At 41.6% G+C, this 24,351-nt stretch overlaps 1 long non-coding RNA gene and 1 other non-coding gene across 2 annotated transcripts; both read left to right on the forward strand.

The window, feature by feature from the left end:
- Nucleotides 1-346: 346 nt before the first annotated feature.
- On the forward strand, nucleotides 347-14,682 carry LOC122428051. The gene is made up of 3 exons (XR_006265633.1): nucleotides 347-463; nucleotides 12,311-12,415; nucleotides 14,424-14,682. It is a non-coding gene; the product is annotated as an uncharacterized LOC122428051 (long non-coding RNA).
- Nucleotides 8,060-8,186, forward strand: LOC122428514. Its single transcript, XR_006265737.1, has one exon. It is a non-coding gene; the product is annotated as a U6atac minor spliceosomal RNA (small nuclear RNA).
- Nucleotides 14,683-24,351: the final 9,669 nt, after the last annotated feature.

The following is a 24,351-nucleotide window of genomic DNA, read 5'->3' on the forward strand; positions in this document are numbered from 1 at the left end:
TTTACAAATGAATACATTAAATTAAACAAATAAAATGTGCACACATACTAGAAGGGACATATTCAACAATTCTCCTCACCCAGGTTCTCATTTTCTTGGAGGGGACACTTTCCTTATTCTTTGGGAAAGAGTTCTTTCCTCATTTGTAAAAGGGAACAAATAACCTCTTCAAACAGTTGAAGATTCAATGAGTGAGTGTACGTGCCCAGCATGCTGTGAGTGCTAGGCCAGAATAGCAAAGGAATGAGAGTACTTCTGAAGAGCAGGTCCCTCTGTTATCCCAGGACTCTCAGACTTAATGGTTGAGGTTCTGCAGTTTCTCTCTGTGGGAGGAGGGTTGCCACTTCGGTCATCTTCACTTGAGACATTTACCTGTGTGTGTGGGAGAGGCTCTTTCCTATAAATTTGCGTCATGAGAATGTATATTACGTTCCCCGGGACCCACGGCGGCATCATCATAGAGGTATGTGCCTTGTGAATCTTGAAAGGGGTGATTGCGGTACATGATGTTTCTTAGGCGTATTTGTCCATGAAATCCACCCCCTCCCTTGATTTATGAGTCATACCTAGCAACTAAATAGTTTACAGCAGAACACATTTTTGGAAACGCTTATCTCTTCCATCTGATTCTATTAATTTAGGAGGATATTTTCCCCAAATAACAGTAGGCTAGCTGCTACGTAGAGCTTGCTGAATTCCAGTTTGCCGTCACGACACTAATTGGTAGTCACAGCTACTCCTTGCTGAGCATCTAACTTTGTCCTGAGAGCTTTAAAGGCATCACCTCTTTCAACTCTCTCAATAGTTGTTTTAGAGATGGCTCCGGAAAGTCCTACTAGAGATGAGAAAACTGAGGAGCAAGAAGGTTAAACAGCTTGTCACACGGCAAGTAGTGAAGTCAAGATTCAAATCCAGGTCTATCTGACTCGAAAGCCCCTAAATTTCAATTTCTGGTTTGAGCTATACATAGTGGTATAGAGGTAGCATCTCTCTTCTTCTCTTCATTGAAATCAGCCAAAAGCAACAAAGATATAGAGAAACAAAGACACAAACTTCCTTTTCTGAGAAATGTTAATATGTCTATGACTATATTTTTTCTTTTCCCTATTTCTTCTGATTTTTGCTTTGTGTATCTTTGTTTCTTTGTTGTTTGGTGTCTAATTGTTCATGATGTCTATCTTCTTTGTGAATTGTACCTTTTATCATTAAACAATTCATCTTTGTTGTTTCATTTAAAAATAATAAATAAATTTAATTTTAAAATTCTTTTTCTTAGAAAGTAGATGATACATAAAACCTCAGGTCCCCAATTAGTTGGAAGGGCTGCCAAAACCACTGAAGACCAAGGGGACATGTGGGAACAAGAAGAGAAAAAAACCTATAGGAAGGCGACAGAGTGGCTGTGTATCTCAGAAAGAGCTGGATGCCCTTCTCCAAATCAAGGAGCAAAACCTAACCCTCTTGTTTGCAATTTTGGGGCAAACGTGTCTGATGGTACCAAGAATTTAGCTGCACCCCGTTTGGTATCAAAAGACAAAGATGAGCTTCCCGAAGAACAGACTAGCCACATTTTCGAGAAGCTCTCTCTCTGTGGCAGCAGAGAAGAGTCTTTGAGTCATTAAAACTTCACAGCTGCTCATCTTTGAGTAGGAGAAGCAAAAGCTAAACAAACTCACTTAAAACCCCAAATCAAGAGAAATTCCAGCTAGCCTGACCCTTCTCCTTCACAAACCTTCTGCAAACAGCTCATCAAGGAAAAATTCATATCCTGCAAGGATGAATAACATAAAGAAAAAAAAAAACTAGCACAGAAACCTACAGAAAAATACTATAAGAGAAAAAAAAATAAAAGGTAGAAAAGAGCAGGGAACCAGACAGGAGGCAAAGAATACACCCTGTACGTCACTATGAAAGAGATAATAGTTGTGATCACATGTCTCATCATGAATTTTTCAAACTTAATGAAGCAATTGCCTATGAAACCAGAACACAAAGCAAGCAGTGCCAAAGATAGGAAGGAAACAGCGAGACTGACGGGATGAAACGAGCTGGCAGAGTTCAGATGTCAGCACAAGCCCAAGGACAAAGCTCACCCATTTTTCTACATGTAGCACTGCTGCAGCACAAAAAAGGATGATGATAGCAAATGGAAACAGGGGAGTTTCCTCTTGTGACCAGAGCATGACTGGGGCTGGATGAGCTCACCTAAAAGAAATCCAAGACGGTCTGCTATTGATTTCAGTTCAGCTTCAGGACTCCTGCTACAACTTTCATCAGACATGACCAGTTCATGGAGCTCTGAGGTGGAAACAAGTAGATGGTGTCAAAATCTCTCTTGGTTGGCATATTGTTGCATGGGGAATTTAGTTTGAAAGAATCACGCCGGGGAACTAGATTTCCCAAGATACAACTAAGTTCACGTGCTGCAACTAAAAATTCTACATGCTGCAAGTAAGACCCAGCACAGCTAAATAAATAAATGAACATTAAAAAAAAAAAAAAAAAAGAGTTGTAACTTAAAAAAAGGAAAAAATAAATTCACAGGAGAAAAAAGTTCTAAAATTGTATTTATTTCAAATGTTAGGACCAGCTTATATAGCTAAGGTTTGAGCTCAAAATAACATCACCTTCTTACTCCCTTGGCAGTCTAAGTGTAAGCCTGTCATTATGGTCCAGGTTCTCTTTCCTCTTCCCATGCTTAATTCCATAGGTCAGGCCTTTATCCATTATAGTGAGTTAGTTCAATTAAACAACCTGCTTATGAAACAGTGTGTGTGTGTGCGTGTGTGTGTGTGTGTGTGTGTGTGTGTGTGAAGCTGCTTCAGTCATGTACAACTTTTTGCGACCCCATGGGCTGCCAGGCTCCTCTGTCCATGGGATTTTCCAGGCAAGAATACTGTAGTGGGTTGCCATTTCCTCATCCAGGGCATCTTCCCAATCCAGGGATCAAATATGCAGTGGCAGGTGGGTTCTTTACCACTACCACCAACTGGGACACTGCATTACATTAAACTTCTGCAAGTATGAAAAAGAAAGATAAGAAAAACACATACCTATACATATATTGAAAATATTAAGCTAGAGCTATAGAACTGGAATGACAGGTAAATGTACTAGAATGAGGCATATTTAGATTTAAATTAAAATTTTGTTCTAATATAAATTTACATGGCATTTGGGATAAGACAAGTCCATTTTGGCCAATGCCTAAGGGAATTACTGAGGCAATTGTTACACTGTGTGGCCATCTTACCTAAAATATGTCCTTGCAACAGAGATCAAGAGGGTAGTATTTTATCTCCACTAACCCAATGACCAATTCCTAATTATTCAAAAGCAATATCCAGCAATTTTCCAAAAATAATATATGTTGCTAACAAGTGATCTTGCGTTTTACAAAGGGTTTCCCAGGTGGCACTAGTGGTAAAGAATTGGCCTGCCAATGCAGGAGATACAAGAGACATGGGTTGGATCCCTGGGTGGGGAGGATCCCTGGGTGGGGAAGGTCCCCTAGAGAAGGAAATGGCAACCCACTCCAGTACTGTTGCCTGGAAAATCCCATGGATAGAGGAGCTCAGTGGGCTATAGTCCATGGGGTCCCAAAGAGTCAGAGACAACTCAGTGACTGAGCCTGCATGCATGGTCTTGTGTCAGTTAGCTCCCTCTCATCATTCTCAAGTCCATTATCTTCATCTTCAGAATGGCCTTCTCCTCCTGGCCCACAATTCACAAGGCCTATACGAAGACAATTTGTATCTATTCATTCTATCACCCATTCATTTAATAAATGCTCAGTAAGTACTTGGGCTTCCCAAGCGGCTCAGTGGTAAATAATTTGCCTGCCAATGCAGGAGACACAAGAAACGCGGGTTTGATCCCTGGGTTGGGAAGAGATCCTGGAATAGGAAATGGCAACTCACTTCAGTATTCTTGCCTGGAAAATTTCATGGACAGAGGAGCCTGGTGGGCTACAGTCCATGGAGTTGCAAACAGTCCGACACAACTGAGAACACACACAAGGTAGATGCTCTTCAAAACACTCAAAACAGGGTAAAAACTCAATTCTAGCTGCCTACCACTGCTGCAACAAGTACAGAACATTTTGTGTTTCACAAAGTGTCTTCAAATTACTTCTTTTGCTCTGTGAAATTTGTCACCAAACACTTTAACCTCTCAAAATGAGGCTAATTCCACCCACCCATCTCTAGGTTCACAGGATTTTTTCCCCCTAACTTCAGTACCATTTAATGAGGGTTACTGAGGCCCTGAATTTTCCCAAACGTAAAGAATAATAGTGATAGCTCTACACAGAAAGGCCTAATAGAAATTTCTTATCGATAAGTGGTTACAAATGAAGGTGATGATGCCATTGTAAAATCACCATTTATAAATAATACAATGCACTTGAAAACTAAGTGCATCTCTGAATAGCATAAATGACACAAACTGACATAGAGAAATAAATGACCAGTGAGTTATGATAATAAGTGCTTTATAAATACCTACTTACATCATATTAAACTTGGGTAGAAAATGGGGTTTGGGGAAGCTATACTTATAAGTATCTCTCTCTCGTTCCTGAATATTTCTCAGGCTTGTCCTTACAAGGCAGGCGTTTGGTTTTAAACTCCATGTGTTAGAGCAATGCCAAATTTCCTTAGAAGGACCTGACACATTATTGAATAAACTCAAGCAAATGATAATACTAAACACTTGATTAAAAGCAAGAAGAACATTGTGAACATGTAGCAACATTTTCTAAAAATAGATGATTCCTAGAAGCTTAAGGTCACAGAAACTAGCTGATCTGATCACAGGACCACAGCCTTGTCTAACTCAGTGAAACTAAGCAATGCCGTGGGGGGCCGCCCAAGACGGTCGGGTCACGGTGGGGAGGTCTGACAGAAGCTGCAGCTGAAACTCCAGGACTTTGGCCACCTCATGCGAAGAGTTGACTCATTGGAAAAGACCCTGATGCTGGGAGGGATTGGGAGCCGGAGGAGAAGGGGACGACAGAGGATGAGATGGCTGGATGGCATCACTGACTCGATGGGCATGAGTTTGAGTAAACTCCGGGAGTTGATGATGGACAGGGAGGCCCGGCATGCTGCGATTCATGGGGTCGCAAAGAGTCGGACACGACTGAGCGACTGAACTGAACTGAACTGAACTGAGAAGCTTAAGGCTAAAAAACAAAACTACTCAAATGATAGTGTGAATTTCTCAGATTTTAAATGTAGACATTAGCATTATATTTGCTAAAATTTTATTATTTGGTTTAATATGAAAAAATAAGTTGAACACACTTGATATGGGTGGCTGAATGATAGTGGTCATTTGAGACTTGTTTCTCAGAGGCTATATCTAGAGGTCAAGAAATTTAAGATTTAGTTTTGTTTTTCAGTACAGAATGAAGGTAACAAATGTTGAAAGCTATTAATTTTACAGATGATGAAAATATAATGAGAAAGATAAATGAGAATACCCTTGTTTCCTTCCGACTTCAAAGAATCCTATAGACATAACTTCATTCATCTAAGAAAACAACCCTGCTAATTACATTATATGTAATTATATTATTACATATAATAAGCTAATTTCATAGGTGCCTGTTTTATAGAAAGAGAATTCAGGCCTTGGGAGAAGAGTTGTGCAAAAGTGGAAAAACAAGAAAGAAGCCCCTAGATCGTCCAGCTCTTTGGCTGAGAGTAACCCTCCTTGAACACAGAGATGCATTTTCCTCTTGGTCTAACTGATCCAGTGGATTGTGAGCCCCTCCGTGGCGGGAATGTATCTTCTTCATCTCCCTGGTTTCCATGTCACCTCTCACTCACCTCAATTCTCTTCCTATCTCTCCAGTCACTTTTCAGTCTTTAGTAGATTTCTCTTCTACTATGTGCCTCCTACATCTTGCAGCTGTTGGTCCTTCCTTGGCCCTTTTTCCTTTTTGAAGCTATTCATTCTCCCTGGGTAAATTTTCTTTCCCAGGTCTTCAACTACCAACCATATGCAGATGGGTCTCAGCTTGAATTTCCAATACCAACTTCTCCTAACTTCCAAGCCTATGTAACTACCAACCATATGCAGATGGGTCTCAGCTTGAATTTCCAATTCCAACTTCTCCTAACTTCCAAGCCTATGTGTCCAACTGTCCAGTGAATATTCCCTGGAGGTCAGCATATTCAAAGCTGAGATCCTTGTCTTCCCCTGAAGCTCTTCATTTCTCCCAGTCGCAATGGATGTCCCACATTTACTCAGACATTGAAACTGGAGAACTAGGGATCATCCAAGATTCCCTTTTTCCGACAGCATGTGTGTGCTAAGTGACCCTATGAAGTGCAGCCTGCTGGGCTCCTCTGTCCGTGGGATTCTCCAGGCAAGAATACTGGAGTGCCACCTGGGAAGCCCCTCTCCCACAGACCCTGCATCAAACAATCAAGTCCTGATCATCAGCTCTTGAAATCTTTCTCAGACTTACCTTTCTCTATCTGTTCCTATAGTTGCTGCCCCTTTTTTCCCCCAGATTTTCATCATTTCTCTCCTGGATGAACACTATCCTCCTTTACTGGTCTCCCTGACTTCAGACCCAGCTCCTGCCCACCCTCACCATGTACCACAGTGCCTCCAAAGCAGCTCTAGATGTTAATTCTCTGCTAACTTTCAATGGATCTTCATCTAGGACAATATAACAGAGTCCTTCTCTATCTAAACTTCCTTGTCTTATACCAGCTTCATACTTTCACAAATCCTTCCTTGTTGTATTTGATGCTCTGAGAGTATCAAACTCTTTGTAACTCTTCAAATGTGCTAGACCTTCCTGCCTTTGCGTGTTCTTTTCTCTCTGCCCCATCCCGATGTGTAGCTGGCAATGCCCACACACCCTTCGTGTCCTGGTTCAAGCATTCCCTCCTCTGTGAAAGGCTTCCCTGACTCTCCAAGGCAGATTTTATCCTTCCTTCTACAATTAAGAGGTGATAAGGTGGAGAAAAAGAGAGTAACAGGTACCTGGAGATTGGGATAAGGACTCCATGCATAGAGAAAAAAAACAGAGGCGCCTAGGGTGCAGATTCTTTGTGGGATTTGCCTCAGACCTACTGTACTTGTGCATGAATCAGATTCAGTTCTGGACCTGGGAAGGCTGTGACAAGAGGATAGAGATGTTTTCCCCTCCCCCACTTCCTCACAATAGTGATTGACATTACGGGAATTATCCTGGCCTGCTTGGCAGCAGTTTTCTGTCTTGGATTATTTGGTGCTTTTCTAAGTAAGAAGAGAGCTGAATTGGACAAAAATAGAAGTAAACCCTGGGGCATGTGCCAACCCACCAAGTTGCTTTCTGGCCTTGTGATGCAGAGGACTATGTAATTATGAGACTGTCATACACACATATGTTGGCTAGAAGAAATTAGACTTAGACACCCAATTGCCAACAGCAATGAGAAGAGACAGACTTGTTGGAACTGAGTGAATGGTGTGGTTTCCAAAGAAACTTGGAGGCTTGGGTTTTCTGATGAGAAGATACTGCTGAATTAAATCTAATTACCACAGGAAGTAGCCCCCACTTTTCAAAGCAAAGAGCTAGTAATGACTCTGGCAAGGTTATGAAGGTGTGTCCCAAGATTTCCTAAAAAGATTGACTGCCAAAGCAGCCCATCGTTCTCTTATTTCATTAGGTCTTCTCAAATGGGGTGAAGATCTATTTCTCTCCAAATTCACCTCAGTTGTGCTTCTGTCCTAGTTACTGAACAAGTGATGGACCCCTTGCTATAGCTTAGAAATAATGCTACAGTCTTTGATTGTAACTTCGGTGTTTTTGGAAACTTAGCACCTCTTTGCTCTTCACCCTTCTTGCCAGTGGCTTGTCAATTTCTCAACCTAACTAGGATCATGGCATCCAGTCCCATCACTTCATGGCAAATAGATGGAGAAAAAGTGGGAACACTGGCAGATTTTATTATCTTGGACTCCAAAATCACTGCAGTCATGGAATTCAAAGACACCTGCTCCTTGGAAGAGAAGCTACGAAAAACCTACACAGTGTATTAAAAAGCAGAGACGTGTGTTGTATGAAAGGAGAGAAGGTTAGCACTCCTCTTGACAAGGATGGAAGAGGCTCTTGGGCCTGACAACATGCATATGATTAAGGCATTGCCTACCTACTTTGTGGCATCTAACCAAATTTTTTTTTGTGCTTTCCAAAGTAGGGGAATGTATTTTAAAGGATGATTTATCTTGTGAAAAATAAACATTAAATTTGAAAAATAAAAAAAATTTTTAAAAAGCAAAGACATTACTTTGCCAACAAAGGCCTGTATAGTCAAAGCTATGGTTTTTCCAGTACTCATGTATGGATGTGAGAGCTGGACCATAAAGAAGGCTGAACACTAAAGAAATGATGCTGGAGAAGACTCTTTAGAGTCCTTTAGACAGCAAGATCAAACCAGTCAATCCTAAAGGAAATCAGTCTTGAATATTCATTGGAAGGACTGATGCTGAAGCTAAAGCTCCAATACATTGACTACCTGATACCAAGAGCCAACTCATTGGAAAAGATCCTGATGCTGGGAAAGATTGAGGGCAGCAGGAGAAGGGGATGACAGAGGATGAGATGGTTGGAAGGCATCATCGACTCAATGGACATAAGTTTGAGCAAATTCTGAGAGATGATTAAGGACAGGGAAGCCTGGTGTGCTACAGTCCATGGGGTCGAAAAGAGTCAGACATGACTTAGAAACTGAACAACAAAGTATGTTTTTGCCAAGAGCCAAGGAAATGCTTGTTGACCCTACATCAAGAAAACAAGGCAGTCACTAGTTCATCTCAGTATAGGGTTGGTGGTGGTTTAGTTGCTAAGTTGTGTCTGACTCTTGTGACACCATGGACTGTGGCCCACCAAGCTCCTCTGTTCATGGGATTTCCCAGGCAAGAATACCAGAGTATTCTTAGGTTGCCATTTCCTTCTGCACAGTATAGCGTTAGCAGGACCTTAGTGCTAGAGCTTGAAATGCAATAGGTACGTAGACACCCAGGGACTTCTCTTGCAGGTTTCACAGGGGGAGAAAAATTGGGGGGTGAAATGTCCCTTTTCTGTGCTTCAGAGATAATTGCAGGTACAAGAATAAATAGGTGTGTAAGAATAAATCCACTCTAATGTCTAGACAGAAAAAAGTATCAAAAAGAAATCAAGAGAAATATGCCTTGCTGGGATTAGCATCTTAGAACCAGGATAATGAAACATCAGTAATTGCTCCCAAAGATCACTCACTGTATTAGTCAAAGTTCTCCAGAGACAGAACAAATAAGATAGAGGTAAAGACAGTCAGAGCCAGAGATAGAGGCAGAGGTACGGGTAGGTTCATGGAGATTTCTTGTGAGGAATTGGCTCATGTGGTTATGAAGTCTAAAAATTCTGAGAAGATTTGCTGTCTGTAAGCTGGAGACCCAGGAAAGCTAGCGGTGTAATTTAGTGATAGTCCCCAAAACACCGAAGTTATAATCAATGACTGTTCATTTGTTTCTAAGCTACAGCAAGGGGTATATCACTTGTTCAATAACTGGGACTGAAGCTCAGCTGAGCTGAACTTGGAGAGAGTTTTTCTTGTTATTTATTTTTTAGTTTAGCACTTTGAAGTGTTTCCTTCTTCACTTGGGTTTATGTGGTGAATACAAAATATTCATCAAAAATTTGTTATCTTTAAATTTGGACTTACTTGACAAACATTTTCATTGAAAAATAACACTGGGGATATTTTTCAAGTGATGGCAAGGAAGAAAAGGATGTGAAGGAAACCCCCCTCCCCCTTACTTGTAGTTCATATTCACGAGGTGTCTATCCCTACCCATTTCCTACACTTCCCTTGTTTTTACAGTGATCCCAAGATGAGGTGGCCATATGCCCTCTAGGGCGACAGCACATTTATAGGGAACCTCCCTTGTGGTTGCCTTCTATTATCACAGCTCCTAAGGAGGTAGATGCAGACCAGATGGAGCTGAGCCAGCTTCTTCTCTCCAGCCTTCCTGTCTCCTTGCCTCTGTCCCTGCATCGGGGCCCCCAGAGAGCAGGCAATCTCTGCCACAGGGGACAGAGGTAGCCGATGTCTACCCACAGCCATTTCCCCTGCTTCCCCACTGATGAACATTTGTTTTACTGCAAACGTCAGTATGTTCAGTTCAGTAAGGGTGGTCGCTTACTTTTCCCCGCCTCTCAGGTTTTCAGGAGCAGGTGGTTCTGGCTGAGGAGGTGGGAGCAGAAGTTATTGAGCAGGATATCTGCAAAGCTCCTCAAAAGGGGAAACAGGGACTTCCCAGGTGGTCCAATAACTAAGAATCTGAGCTCCCAACGCAGGGGGCCCAGGTTAGATCTCTGGTCAGGAGACTAGATCCCACAGGCAGCAACTAAAAAAGATTCCGCATGCTGGAACTAAGACCCAGTTCAACCAAATGAATAAATAAATAAATAAGGAGGAAGAAGCTTAACTGGGTCCCCTTTCTTGCTTAAGTATTTTAAGCACAAACACACAACACTCCATCTAGTACAAGGAGGTATGTATATTCAACAGCACTTATCCATCACGTGGGAGGGAATGCCTGCAGGGGGCAGGCAGTCGGGCTGAGTGGCTGGTGCGAAGGGAGGGAAGCAAATTTTACAAAAGAGGGCTCTGTACAGTCTGCCGATGCGAAGGCGTTCTGAGATCAGTGCTCATTCACCTCACCTCTGCACCTGATGTCTCGAAGAAAAGAGACTGGGGGTGGGGTGGGGAGGGGAGAGGAGAAAGATAAAGGAAAGCAGTGCAGAGAGTGATTGTCAATAATCCTATGAAACCGCAGGATGATACACGGATAAAATTCATTTGGCATCAACAGACCCAGGAATCCAGGACAGCTCTCCCAAGGCTCAAATCTCCCCCGTCTTGCCGGAGTCTGACTTCACCCGGGGAGCTCTCGGATGTCCGGCAGTCGGGCAGCCAGCGCGCTGCGGGTAACTGGGGGGAATTCTGTGTCTGCGGTACCTCGCCCTGCAGATGTGGACAAGAACCCCACGGCGCTCCTGCCGGAAGCACACGGGCTGCTGGCCAGCCCTGACGTCTTAAATCCAAACCCTGGACTCCCTGTCCAGATCCTCTGTCCTGGGCTTGGGCCCCCACCCAGCCTTGGGGCCTGGGTCAGTCTTTACACAGCTGTCCCTTTTAAGATTCTGCAGACCTAACTTCCTGTTTAGGTTCGTTCTCCTGGAAAACAGACGGTTGGCTGCCTTCTTCCTTTAAGCAGAGGTGCATACAATTAGATGTTAGGTAAAACTTCGTGGTAAAAGAGAGACTTGACAGAAGAGCCTTGCAATAGAAGCCTCAGGAGGAGCCCGGCAGGCTGCCACCTTGGTAGCCCCAGAGGACCCAGGCCTCTGACATTCACGTCCATGTAGACCACTGTTCTTGAGTCTCAGGGGCTCTGTGGCCTGTTTTAACCCAAAGGATGAGGCAGAGATGGTGACGGCTAGGTTTGGGGCCTGGAACTTACGAAGGCCTGGGAGCTTCGGCTGTCTTGTGCTCTGGGGCAGCCTGCTGCTGAGGAGGAAGGCGGATTCCCCTGAGGCCATCAGGCTGGGAGGCAGCCCACAGCAGGTATCAGAGAGCTTTGTCCCCCAACACTAGTTAACCAAAACAAAGAGCTAAGACAGACACTGTATTTAGGGTTTAAACACAGACTTTGGAAATCCTTCTACAGAAAATATAAAGGAAAGATTTAGGAGGAAAGGTAGTATTTCTTCACTCAAGGGAAAGAGAGTGGTCTTTTGACAAATGGTCTTCCAACCCACGCTTAAGAGAGTGTGTGCTTCTGCAGAGCTTTGTGTGAATATGTGTTAAGCTAACTGCATGCCCCCTTCTCTCCTTCACCTCCTCGAAAGATGCTGCTGCCTGTCGCCTGGATTTGCCTAATGCTGCTCCCACTCCTATGCGTCACCTGTGCTGTACCAACACCTGCATAGGCTCCTCCCATCACTCAGCTCACTTCAGTTCAGTTCAGTTCAGCCGCTTAGTCATGTCCAGCTCTTTGTGACCCCATGGACTGCAGCACGCCAGGCCTCCCTGTCCATCACCAACTCCCAGAGTTAACCCAAACTCATGACCGTTGAGTCGGTGACACCATCCAACCATCTCATCCTCTGTCGACCCCTTCTCCTCCTGCCCTCAATCTTTCCCAGCATCAGGGTCTTTTCAAAAGAGTCAGTTCTTTGCATCAGGTGGCCAAAGTATTGGAGTTTCAGCTTTAGCATCAGTCCTTCAAATGAATATTCATGACTGATTTCCTTTAGGATGGACTGGTTGGATCTCCTTGCAGTCCAAGGGACTCTCAAGAGTCTTCTTCAACACCACTGCTGTGATTCAAAGTCCCACCAGTTCTTGTGAACCACCATGAAGTAGGGCCACTTTATAACTGTTTCCCAGTGAGAGCTCTTCCTTTCCTCTGAACTCCATTCCCATAGCAACTCTAAAATGGAAAATGGATGGGCTGTTAACCATTTTGTACCATCATTTCTCTTATCTTGAACTGACATGTAACTATATTTTGATTTAACTTTATACTAGTTTACTTCTTGTTCCTTAAATCAGATTGCAGCTTATCAATGACAGGAACATGTTCATCTCCCCTCAATAGAAAGTCAGTAAATATCTGTTGATTTCTACTATGCTTTTCAACTATCCCCAATCCAAGGGATGCAGTAGTTGCATTTTCTTTTACTTGCTTTCTTTTCTTTTTGGTATGAAATTTGAAATAGTGCTTTTGCAACATGCTGGTTTTAATTTGTTTTTGAAATTGAGATATAATTGACATATAACATTGTGTTTTTTATTGAAGTATAGTTGATTTACAATGTTGTATTAGTTTGTAGTATACAGCAAAGTGATTCAGCTATATATATGTATATAAACATATGTACATATATTAAAAATACATATGTGTATGTATATCAGTTCAGTTCAGTTGCTCAGTCGTGTCCGACTCTTTGCGACCCCATGAGTTGTGGCACACCAGGCCTCCCTGTCCATCACCAACTCCTGGAGTCCACCCAAACCCATGTCCTTTGAGTCGGTGATGCCATCCAGCCATCTCATCCTCTGTCATCCCCTTCTCCTCCTGCCCCCAATCCTTCCCAGCATTTTCAATGAGTCAACTCTTCGCATGAGGTGGCCAAAGTATTCAGCTTCAACATCAGTCCTTCCAGTGAACACCCAGGACTGATCTCCTTTAGGATGGACTGGTTGGATCTCCTTGCAGTCCAAGGGACTCTCAAGAGTCTTCTCCAACACCACAGTTCAAAAGCATCAATTCTTTGGCGCTCACCTTTCTTCACAGTCCAACTCTCACATCCATACATGACCACTGGAAAAACCACAGCCTTGACTAGATGAACGTTTGTTGGCAAAATAATGTCTCTACTTTTAAATATGCTATCTAGGTTGGTCATAATTTTCCTTCCAAGGAGTAAGCGTCTGTTAACTTCATGGCTGCAATCACCATCTGCAGTGATTTTGAAGCCCAAAAAAATAAAGTCTGCCACTGTTTCCACTGTTTCCCCATCTATTTTCCCATGAAGTGATGGGACCAGATGCCATGATCTTAGTTTTCTGAATGTTGAGCTTTAAGCCAACTTTTTCACTCTCCTCCTTCACTTTCATCAAGAGGCTTTTTAGTTCCTCTTCACTTTCTGCCATAAGGGTAGTGTCATCTGCATATCTGAGGTTATTGATATTTCTCCCGGCAATCTTGATTCTAGCTTGTGCTTCTTCCAGCCCAGCGTTTCTCATGATGTACTCTGCATATAAGTTAAATAAGCAGGGTGACATACATATGTGTAGATGCATATGTATATATATTTTTTCATAATTTTCATAATTTTTTGATATTGAATGTAGTTCTCTATGCTATACAGTAGGACCTTGTTATCTATTTTGTGTATAGCATTGAGTTGGCCAAAATGTTCGTTCAGGTTTTTCCATAATATCTCTGAATGTTTTGGCCAACCCAACAGTTTGTATCTGCTAATCCCAAACTGCTAATTTATCCCTCCTCCTCTCTCTTTCCCCTTTGGTAACCACAAGTTTGTTTTCTCTGTCAGTGAATCTGCCTCTGTTTCATAACTAAGTTCATCCTTACCATATTTTAGATTACACACAGAAGTGATATCACATGGTATTGGTCTTCCTCTGTCTGGCTTACTTCCCTTAGTATGATGATTTCTAGGCCTATCAATGTTGCTGTAAATGACATTATTTCATTCTTTTTTATGGCTGAGTAATATTCCATTGTAACATTATCATAGTTTTCTATTTTCTTTTTAAAGTTTCCAGATTATTTCATTCTTTTTTATGGCTGAGTAATATTCCATTGTAACATTATCGTAGTTTTCTATTTTCTTTTTAAAGTTTCCAGCTCCTATTAAAATGGTTGTAATGAGGATTCCCTGGTGGCCCAAGAATCCACCTGCTAATGTAGGAGACGCAGGTTTGATCCCTGACCTGGGAAGACCCCACATGCATCAGAGCAACTAGGCCCATGTGCCACAGTTGCTGAGTCAGTACTCTAGAACCCCCGAGCTGCAACAAGAGAAACCACTGCAACAAGAAGCCGTGTACTGCAGTGAAGAGCAGCGCCCACTCGCTGCAACTGGAGAAAAAGCCCACATAGCAACAGAGACCCAGCACAGCCAAAAATAAATTTTAAAATAAAAATTATATTTAAAATATGGTTGCAATGATTTTAACCCCTTGCCTGAGACTGAGGGGGTTCCTGGGAAGTGGGACCTTCACCATTAAAACTGGCAAGGTCTCTTGAGTTGTCTACCCTCCTTCTACAAGTTACTGCCGTATCTAATTCACTTGGTGCCCCACCCAAGTTTCAACTGCAGAAACTGCAGAACAGGTGCCTAATCCTATTTTCACATAAACTGCCTCTGCACACTATAAAATCCAAGTTAGTGGTCTCCTAAATGAGTTTCACTATCATTTACATTTGATAGGAAGGTTTTTTGAAAACTACTTGTGGTAATTATATGTTAGCATAATGGTGGTTGTTTTCATAGCAGCAGTTATAAAAAGGAAGATTAAAAATGTGCTGGATTTTCTTCAGCATGGTTCTAGAGAGGGAAGTGAGATGGCAAGCACATGCAGTCCAGAGCCCAGAGAGTTTACTCTAGTCCATTTGGCAGCAAAGAAAGTCCAGCACTTCACTCATACCTTCATTATAGCATTTATTACATCACATTGTATTCATTTCTTAACATGTCACTCTTTATGCCCCAGTACTACGAGCTTCTTAAGACACAGACAGGTGTATTTATGACAAAGTTTATAAAAAATGTATATAATATACCAGATAGTGTTCTCTGCTTTTTACAAATGTTAACTCATTTAACCCTCATATCTCTCATCAGATAGATGCCATTTTTATTCTCATCTTATGGATGAGGGCACTGAGGCACAAAGGAGTTAAGTAACTTGCCAAGCTAGTAAGTGACAGAATTGGGATTTGAATCCAGGCAGTCTGGCTCCAGAATGTGCTTCAACCGTGACACAAGCCTGTCTAGCTGTTATTTATTGTTGTATCCATAGCACCTAGACCCACCCCTGACCTAAGACTCAATGAATATGTATTGGAGAATGAATAAATGAACAACTATCATATGTAAGACAATCATATGTCCAGGATATTATTGGAGAGTTCTAATTTTAAACATTCTGCCATATTTTCAAAACATGTACTTGGACCATGCATCAGACGATGTATCTAGATTTAGGGGTCAGAAATTGCGGCACAGTTTCCATAATATTATGAATTCCATTTATTCTAAGTTCAAACGGATATTCTTAGTCCAAAAAATTATGATGCCAGGATTGACGTGCCCTGGATAACAAGTTTCAAATACCAGATATTGGAAAATATCAAGTGTTCTTTGTTCTTATTTACTGTGGTCAAGTTTGAAGTTGAAATAGTAATGAAAATATCCATTCTATATGATTTTGTAAGGATTTGGGTCAAACAAAGAATTTGAGAGAAGATATAAGAAGGCATCTTCTTAGATCTATTATTATTAGATGTAAAAACCCTTGGAAAATCTTAGAAGGGTTGCCTGGCCAGGAATGTACTTTGTTAAGAAAGGGGCTGCTATCTCATGTTTCATTCTGGTCTCCAGAATATTTTCAAAAAGGACTACCAGGTCCAGAAAATTATCTACAGCAATGATTCTTAAGTATGCTCCCTAACCAGCAGAACCTCCAAAGAACTTGCTAGAAACACAAATTCTAGACCCCACCCTAGACCTACAGAATCAGAAATTCTGGGGTGGGGTGCAGCAACCTGTTTTAACAACAAGCCCTCCAGGTGATTCTGATGCCAGCTAGAGTTTAAGAATTACAGATCTATAGTAACTAAACTTGGCTTGTTTTTAACTTAATTCTTTAAAAAGCAAAGATGATTTGAGAATAAGTGAACCAGTCTTTGTGGAGAACTAAACACAAAATTGTTGAGTTAGAAATGTAAACAAACATATATATTCACACTTGTTATATGTGACAGTGTGACCCAAGTTTAAAAAGTCCACAAAGGGTTGAGAGATGTGTTCATCTCACATTTAATCAGACCTGCAGCAAAAGCCTTCCATCTGTCTCAATGGGTCCTATTATTTCATAGCATCCCACCAAGGGGAAAAGGTTTCCTAAGACTGAACTGGTGGCTGCTAGTACGGTTCTTTCTTTTCTCTCCTTTATACCATGGCCCCCTCTTCCCAGGCACAGATTTTGTCCCTGAAGGAGCTGGAAGCCAAGGCGGTTAAGCCCAGCCACCCCTAGAACACTGCTTCCTGGGCAGTCTGAAGTCCCAATCATCAGTCCAGCTGGCTCTATAGAAGGTCCTACCATCTCTCTTCTCAGCCTGTTCTTCTAGGCTCACAGTCCATACATCCAGTTTCTACACATCTGAACTGCAGCTCTACTGGATTCCACCTCTTTCTCACAGGGTTTCTGGATCCCATGTAAAATGAGGGATGTGTTTGGATGTCCATGTTCATCTGTATCCCCGAGCGTGGCAAAATAGTTTAAAAGCTCTCAGAAACTTCTACATAATTCTACCTTGGTCCAGTATGAACCCCCCAACGCCCCCCCTTTTCTGTCAATGTAGTCTATACTTTTTGATTGTACTCTTCAGTGGCTACATCATTCTTTTTTGGAAGGAACAATGCAAGACTTCTATGCAGGCCACTGAACATTTGGTCTCAGGTCAAATGTCAGGCCGAGAACAGAACTGAATGGACCGTCACAGCCTTCACTCCTGTTGCTATTATTTATTTTAAGCTTCCTTCATTTCCAAGGTGCTTTCTGCGATGCACCAGCTGCAGCTGTTACTGTCTTAAAAGGACTTCTCTCTGTATGATTTTTGCTCTGTTTTTATATGACAGGGGTCACAAGGACTGACTTTTGGTAGGAAGAAAACAAACTCCAGTTGTTCAAGCAACACCACAACACCTAGAACGTCTTCCCCAGTGTGCAGGAGACATTGACTTCATTGTTTTTTTCTGGGTGACACTATCAAACTCCCCTTGGGAGTGAGTAGCTGCTCAACATTTTCCATTTAACAATTTCAGACCCATTATCTCTGGGCTTTACTTGGCTTAGGAACAGAAGAATATCTGTGTGCAAGGCTTGATGAATGAGCTGTTGGGAGATGGATGGTTACCCACTTAGGGAGGTCTGACAATATCCTACTGCTGTAAAGTAAATGTTTCCCAAAGTTTTATTTTGTAGATCAGCTACCCCAGTGTCTTATTTCTCCTACTAAAACAGTATTGAGCAAAGAGCCTGGAGTGAAGTTGTGATGTAGAATAAGCTTGACCTTAATAGTTCCTCTCACGCCCATATAAACCACAGTTTTCCTGCTTCTAGAACCTACCAAGCAGATATTGTATTATCAACCCACTCGATTTACACTGCTAGAACAAGGATGCCAAACAGGTTTCAGCTCATGTGCCAACTTCGATGGGCCTGGGGAGGCTGCCAGGTGCAGTGTGTTGAGGGTTTAACTCCAGACTCCCCAAGAAAGCATGCACGTCTGCCATAGACTGGGAATGTGCCAGATTTGCCTAGAATTGGCCATCCCTGCATGAAGAATGTAATATATTACCTTTCAATGGGATATTTGCACATTAAAAGAAGAATGTGAAAGAGAGCAGTTTATTATGACCAAGAATAAGTGGATGTGCGGGCATTTTGTTGAAGGCCAGTGGGATATGCATTTGGGGAATCCTTAGAAAGAGAGCTGAAGAAAGTGAAAGGGAGATCTGTGGCAAAAGAGAGTCAGTTTGAAAAGGTGCAGAGAAGTCGCTAATCCTAGCCTTGCAAACCACCATTTTATAGACCTATAATTAACTCTAATATTTTGGTTAAGTGTATAAAATGTATACAGGTGTTTTGATTTGCTTTGCTGCTAATATGGTTTCTATTTAACAGCAAAAACTTTCCAAGATTTACATTACACCCTTTGGTCTATTGCTTGTTTTAGCCTCTGTGACATAAGCCAAAAAGCCTGAGAAGGTGGTTTAGGGAAGGCACAGACTGTACCATACGTTGTTTTCCTACTGGATCAAGCACAGCCTTGGTGCTCAACAAATAATAAACTTCTCGAGTGCTGCCACCCACTCTGTTGTTATTGATTAGTTTGTAAGTCGAGTACGACTCTTTTGCAACCCCATCGACTATAGCCCACCAGGCTCCTCTGTCCATGGTATTTCCCAGGCAAGAATACTGGAGTGGATTGCCATTTCCTTCTCCAAGGGATCTTCCCGACCCAGGAATAGAACTCAGGTCTCCTGCAGAGCAGGTGGATTCTTTACTGTTGGGCCACCAGCGGAGCCCCTATTTAGAGATCAACTTTTTTCCAAACAGGGTCTAAATAAGAAGCTCCTCATTCATCAGCTCTGAAAATATCAAGTGCTTTTTGAGCCTTTGTTTTTTATGTTCAAAAATGGAAAACAGTAGCCACCAAATCCACTGCAGAAATATGAAGCAAAAGTGGTCTGGTGATAGCATTTTCTTAACATAATGACTATTTTCAGAGCACAATGATTAAAAAAAAGAATCCCAAATTTAGAGTCAAAAGATGTGCTGTGCCCTTTAGCTGACCATGACATTTAACCTGTTTCAGATTTTCTCCTAAACCATAAGCACAGAAACACAACAACCTCTAAGTTTCAATCAAATCATTCCTGGTTGACAATCAAAAGAGAAGACATCATGAATTGACCCCTGATTTCCTATAATCACAAGGCTCTTTCCTGTCACAAAAATTATAAAACTGATAGAAAAATAGGAAAAAACCTCCAAACATATGTGCATTGATTAAGTATGTAAAACCACACAATTGTAAAAACTATGTAGCAAATGCTTATTTTGTGACATTCTGCATGGCTTAGACTTGTTGCAGTTTATCAAAATACATAGTTTAGGAGACAAGTTTTCCTAATAAATCAACCCCATGGCAAACAAAGGATTTCTTCACTCCTCGAAAGACTAACACACCACATTGTAAGTTAGGGTAATCTGTCTCACGAATAGTCATTGCCAGTTTCATATGCATGGATGCCCATGAAAGTCTTTGAGTGGCAAATGCCTCTACAGAATTGCCCTGCCCTTCCCTTCCTCTTCAGAAAGGAATTCATTCCTGAGCTTCATAAACCAGATTCTGACACTTCCATTCTGCCCACATCACACCCTTTACCCTGCAGCTTGGTCTCTAGGGTAAATGCGATGCGATGAGCTTGGCATTTGGTCCCCAGACTTTCTTTGTTTTCTTGGTAATAACTTTGGTCAGTATGATGGAGTCTATATCTCCAGTGATAAAGTTCACTGAAGCGGGGAGTGAAAAGTCAAATCATTTCAAACGGTGTGTGAAAAACATACTTGAACGTGTTTTATAAAGTATGAAAGACTTTGGAAACTGTAGATAGCCAAGCTATTATTGGATATTATGGATTTTTCTGACTTAATAAATATACTCACTAGGGCAGAGTTTTAGTCAAGATAAAAGACATTGAACCAGATGGGGACAGGGAGGCAGAAAACCTAGGGAGGCAGAAAACCTAGAGAAGAAAGGTTGGTGGCTTCTTCATAAACCTGCCCACCACAGAAAAGCAGTCTTCTCTGAGGCCTGTCGGGTCAGAGCTTTTTGTTCAAGTCAGATAAGCTTGCAGCCTCCTCCTCTGGAAACTTTTCAAATTCCAGCTTTTCCAGCCACCGTCTGAGAGCATTTGCCTAACTCCTATTCAGAAGGTAAAACTGTTTTTATTTGTCATCATTTCACCTAGGTCCTTGACTCCACATTAGCTCCAACTGAACCATTCATTGTTAGTCACAGAAATAGTGTCAAAGAATCAAAGCACTGTTGTAAAGCAATTATCTTCCAATCAAAAATAAATTTAAAAAATTAAAAGTATGAGTCTTCCAAAGCAGTTTGCAAGTCAGATATGACTCTCAGGCCAGTGGCAAGGCTTTAGAGACACGTCACTCAGCTGTTTCATGCTGAGCAGCAGGATCTGCCAGAAGTGGCGGTTCCCAGGAAGCCACTGCCCTCTTGTGTCTCTGTGCTGGCCAGGAATTGTTCCATGACAGGGAGAACATTTGGCAAAGTCTGCAAAAGATTATTTATTGGTGGGCTATTTCTGGCTCTTAATTTGTTGGTTCAACTAAGGTTTCCTTTCTGCTCATGGTTTCTTAAACTATAATCTTACTTTTAAAAAATCAATTTTTAAAAGGCATATTTTATCATAGTTATCAAAGTAGTAAATATTTCTTGAGGATAAATGTGTACAATTGTTTAATTTTGTTAACATTTTGATGTATCTCTTCCTTGTTTTTTTAAATCCTTCTCCATTTAAGGAAAACTAATTTTGCTTGGGGACAGAAAAAAAAAAGCCACAGAACCATTGAATCTAATTTTATCATAAATGTTTTGTAAACATGATCTCTTCTCCACAATAAGAAAAGAGACTTTGGAATATGCTAGAGTACTAAGACACACAATTTCCCTTTTTTTCTTACAAAATTTAAAAATTAAACTTAGGGACTTCCCTGGTGGTCCAGTGGCTAAGTTCCATGCTCTCAATGCAGGGGTCCCAAGTTTGATCCCTGGTTAGGGAACTAGATCCCACATGCTGCAACTAAGATCCAGTGCAGCCAAATACATAAAATTTTTTTTTTAATTTAAGATGTAAAGGGTAGCACTTTAGGTCATAAAACCTCATACATTTTGTCTGTAATTTCAATTCTATGGATTAAGAATACTGCGAAAGTGAAAAGTGAAAGTTCTTCAGTCTGATTCTACGTGACCCCATGGACTGGAGCCCGCCAAGCTCCACTGTCCATGGGATTTCCCAGGCAAGAATACTGGAGTGGGTAGCCATTCCTTTCTCCAGAGGATCTTCCCAACCCAGGGATCAAACCCAGGTCTCCATCTTGCAGGCAGATTCTTTACCATCTGAGCCACCAGGGAAGCCCTAAGAATTCTGTAGTGAATGCAACTATTAGACCCATTAAATTGAATATTATCTCATTTTCAAGACAGAAAAATAAAACTGCTTGCTCTAAAGATGGACTGTGGGAGCTATGGTAATTTGGCAGTCTAAATGATCCAGTCATTGGCAAATACATCAGGTGTGATTTCAGATGTGTTTTCACATGGGGTTGGTCACATTTCTATATGTCATAGAGAGATGCTGCTTCTCCCCAATTATGAAGACTGAAGAAACAAAGGCATTACGGGAAGAGCTGAGAATGGTCATCTGTGCCTCCAAACACCTTTCCTTCTATATCTTGTTTGCTGTCTGTGCCATCTAGATGTATATACCGCACAACATAAACATGGGCGGCAGTGTCAGAGACAGTCTGGGCAAGATCTAGAATGAGTTGGGAGGAAGTTGACTGTATCTTTAGCTGCTTTATCTGATCCTTTATTTTCTAAAGAGTTCTCAGTCTTTTTGGACTTCCCTGCTGGTCCACAGGTTAAGAATCTTCCTGGCAATGTAGGGGACATAGGTTTAATTCTTGGTCCAGGAAAATTCCATGCGCCACAAGGCAACTGGGCCCACATGCCACAACTACTGAAGCCCACATGCCTAGAGAAGCCACCACAAAAAAAAAAGAATTCTCAAACTTTTTGATCTGTAGATCACTTTAATTCTATAGGAAAAGTGCCCCACAGTCCATCTACTTCATGTATATTACTTAAAAATTATATATGAATTGATTGTCACTTTCAACATACAAAAATAAAACTTCCTAAAAACAAACAAAAACTTCCTTCTGTAAAGTCAGCCTATGTGAATTATGTAATTTGTTCATTTAAACAATCCATTTATTGGTGATTGCAAATGGCTATTATTATGCATACATACAAAATAATGCTGTATAAAAAACAATCTTAACAAAAAGCCTATTGAATATCAAGCTATTAATTAGAGCATCTCAAAATTTCTTATCATTGTTATGACACATTTCTACATGTTAACATGTAGATAATCTGTGCCCTATTTTTGGTACTCTTATTTCTAAATCCACTTTTATTCTTTGAAACATATTAAACTCAAATCCAGACCTAGATGGTAGAAACTATCTATCCCATGTATTTTCGCGGGATGTGCACTTTAAACCAGTCTATGGAGATGATCTGAAGGGTCCAGGGAGATCTACCTGGACAGTCTTTAATAAACATAGTTACACAGGGTGCACACAAGGGCGGCGTAAAAGACGAGGTCCACATTTCTCAAGATGCATGTTTGAGCAGGCCACTCAGGACGGCTGTTCTCTTGCTCTTTGTAATCCTCTGCTCAACCAGTCCCTGCTTCACTCACAGGGCTATCCAACCCTCTTGATTACAGGGTTCAGTCTGTAGCTACCTGTGTGGCCCAGCGGCTCGTTGCCCTGGTAGCCTGCCATCAAGCCCCCTGTAATCGGCAGCCTCCTTCTCCCCGGTGCAGTGAAGGCTGCTGCCACGTCCTGCCTGCGGGTCTGCCGTCAACAATGAAGTGTCACCCCGAGACCCTTTAGCTTCTTGACATTCAAGCTCCCCCACATACTTAGGAAGACGGTGTTCCAAAAGGTTCATGTTGGTCACCTCTAGAGGCTAGTATGGGCAAGACTTTCATTTTTAAAATATATTTTAGTGTATTTTTAACTTTCTGAAAATCACATACTTGTTTTATAAAACTTTTAAGCCAAAAATAGCTACAGACATAATGTAGTTGTGGCACATTTATATTATACAACTTCCCACTTTATTGCCTCTATTCCACATAAGAACAGAGGTCTGGGAATTTGGAGACCAGGCTTCTAGTCCACACTGCTTCATAACCTTGAGTAAGTTGGCTTGCCTCTGTGGGCCTCAGTTTCTACCTCCTAAGAGGGATACTTGAACTAACAGTAGCTACTATTTCAGTAGTTTCCATAGACCCAAGTGCTGGGCTAAGCAGTTTTCTCACAGCAGCTCCATGACTTGAACATGATCCCTCTTTTTCAGATAAGAAAACAGAAGTCCAAGTAAGTGCTGGAATCAGAATTCAAATTCACATTTAGTCCACTTGCCAAAGCCAGGTTCTTTTCTACACACTGACATCACCTCTTGCCTCTTGTCTCACAGTTTCCTGACCCTAGAATGTACTTAAACCTAGGACCTGACTCAAAATCCTCTGCCTGGACAACAATATCTTTCTAAAGTAACCTTTGGTCACTTTTATTATTGCAACATCTATTTTTTATGTTGCATCGACTCTTAAGACAGGACGTCTCAACCTCAGCACTACTGACATTTTGGACTGAAAATTTCTTGGTTGTTGGGAGGTGTCCTGCTCACTGTGGAATGTCTGGTAGCATCCCTGGCTTCTACCTGCTAGAAGTCAGGAGCATCCACCCTACAGATTGTGATCCCAAAAATGCCTCTCGACATAGCCCCAGCATCATCTCTAGGGTTCAGAACCTCAGCTCTAGAAGAAGGAAAAGGGCAAGTCCCTGCATTAACTTGAAAGAAAAACTGCATCGGAAGGAATTCTAAAATCTTGTATTTTTATTGCATATTTTTTTTTATTCTACCTGTTCGGGCTAGAGTCAGTTTCAGCATCTCACATTATTTGCTCTCTGCACAACACTGTACCAATTACCATACACTCTGTATCAGAGTCAGGAAAATGGGGAAGGAGAATCATCCTTGACCTCTCAAAAATGACTCTACTTCTCCCTTAGTGAAATTCACCTCCGTCTGAGAGCAAAAGGGCCCTGTGAGGCTGAGTGAGAATGGATATTCAACAGGGAACAGTGG

This window comes from Cervus canadensis, chromosome 26 (genome assembly GCF_019320065.1).
Source record: "Cervus canadensis isolate Bull #8, Minnesota chromosome 26, ASM1932006v1, whole genome shotgun sequence".
NCBI lineage: Eukaryota > Metazoa > Chordata > Mammalia > Artiodactyla > Cervidae > Cervus > Cervus canadensis.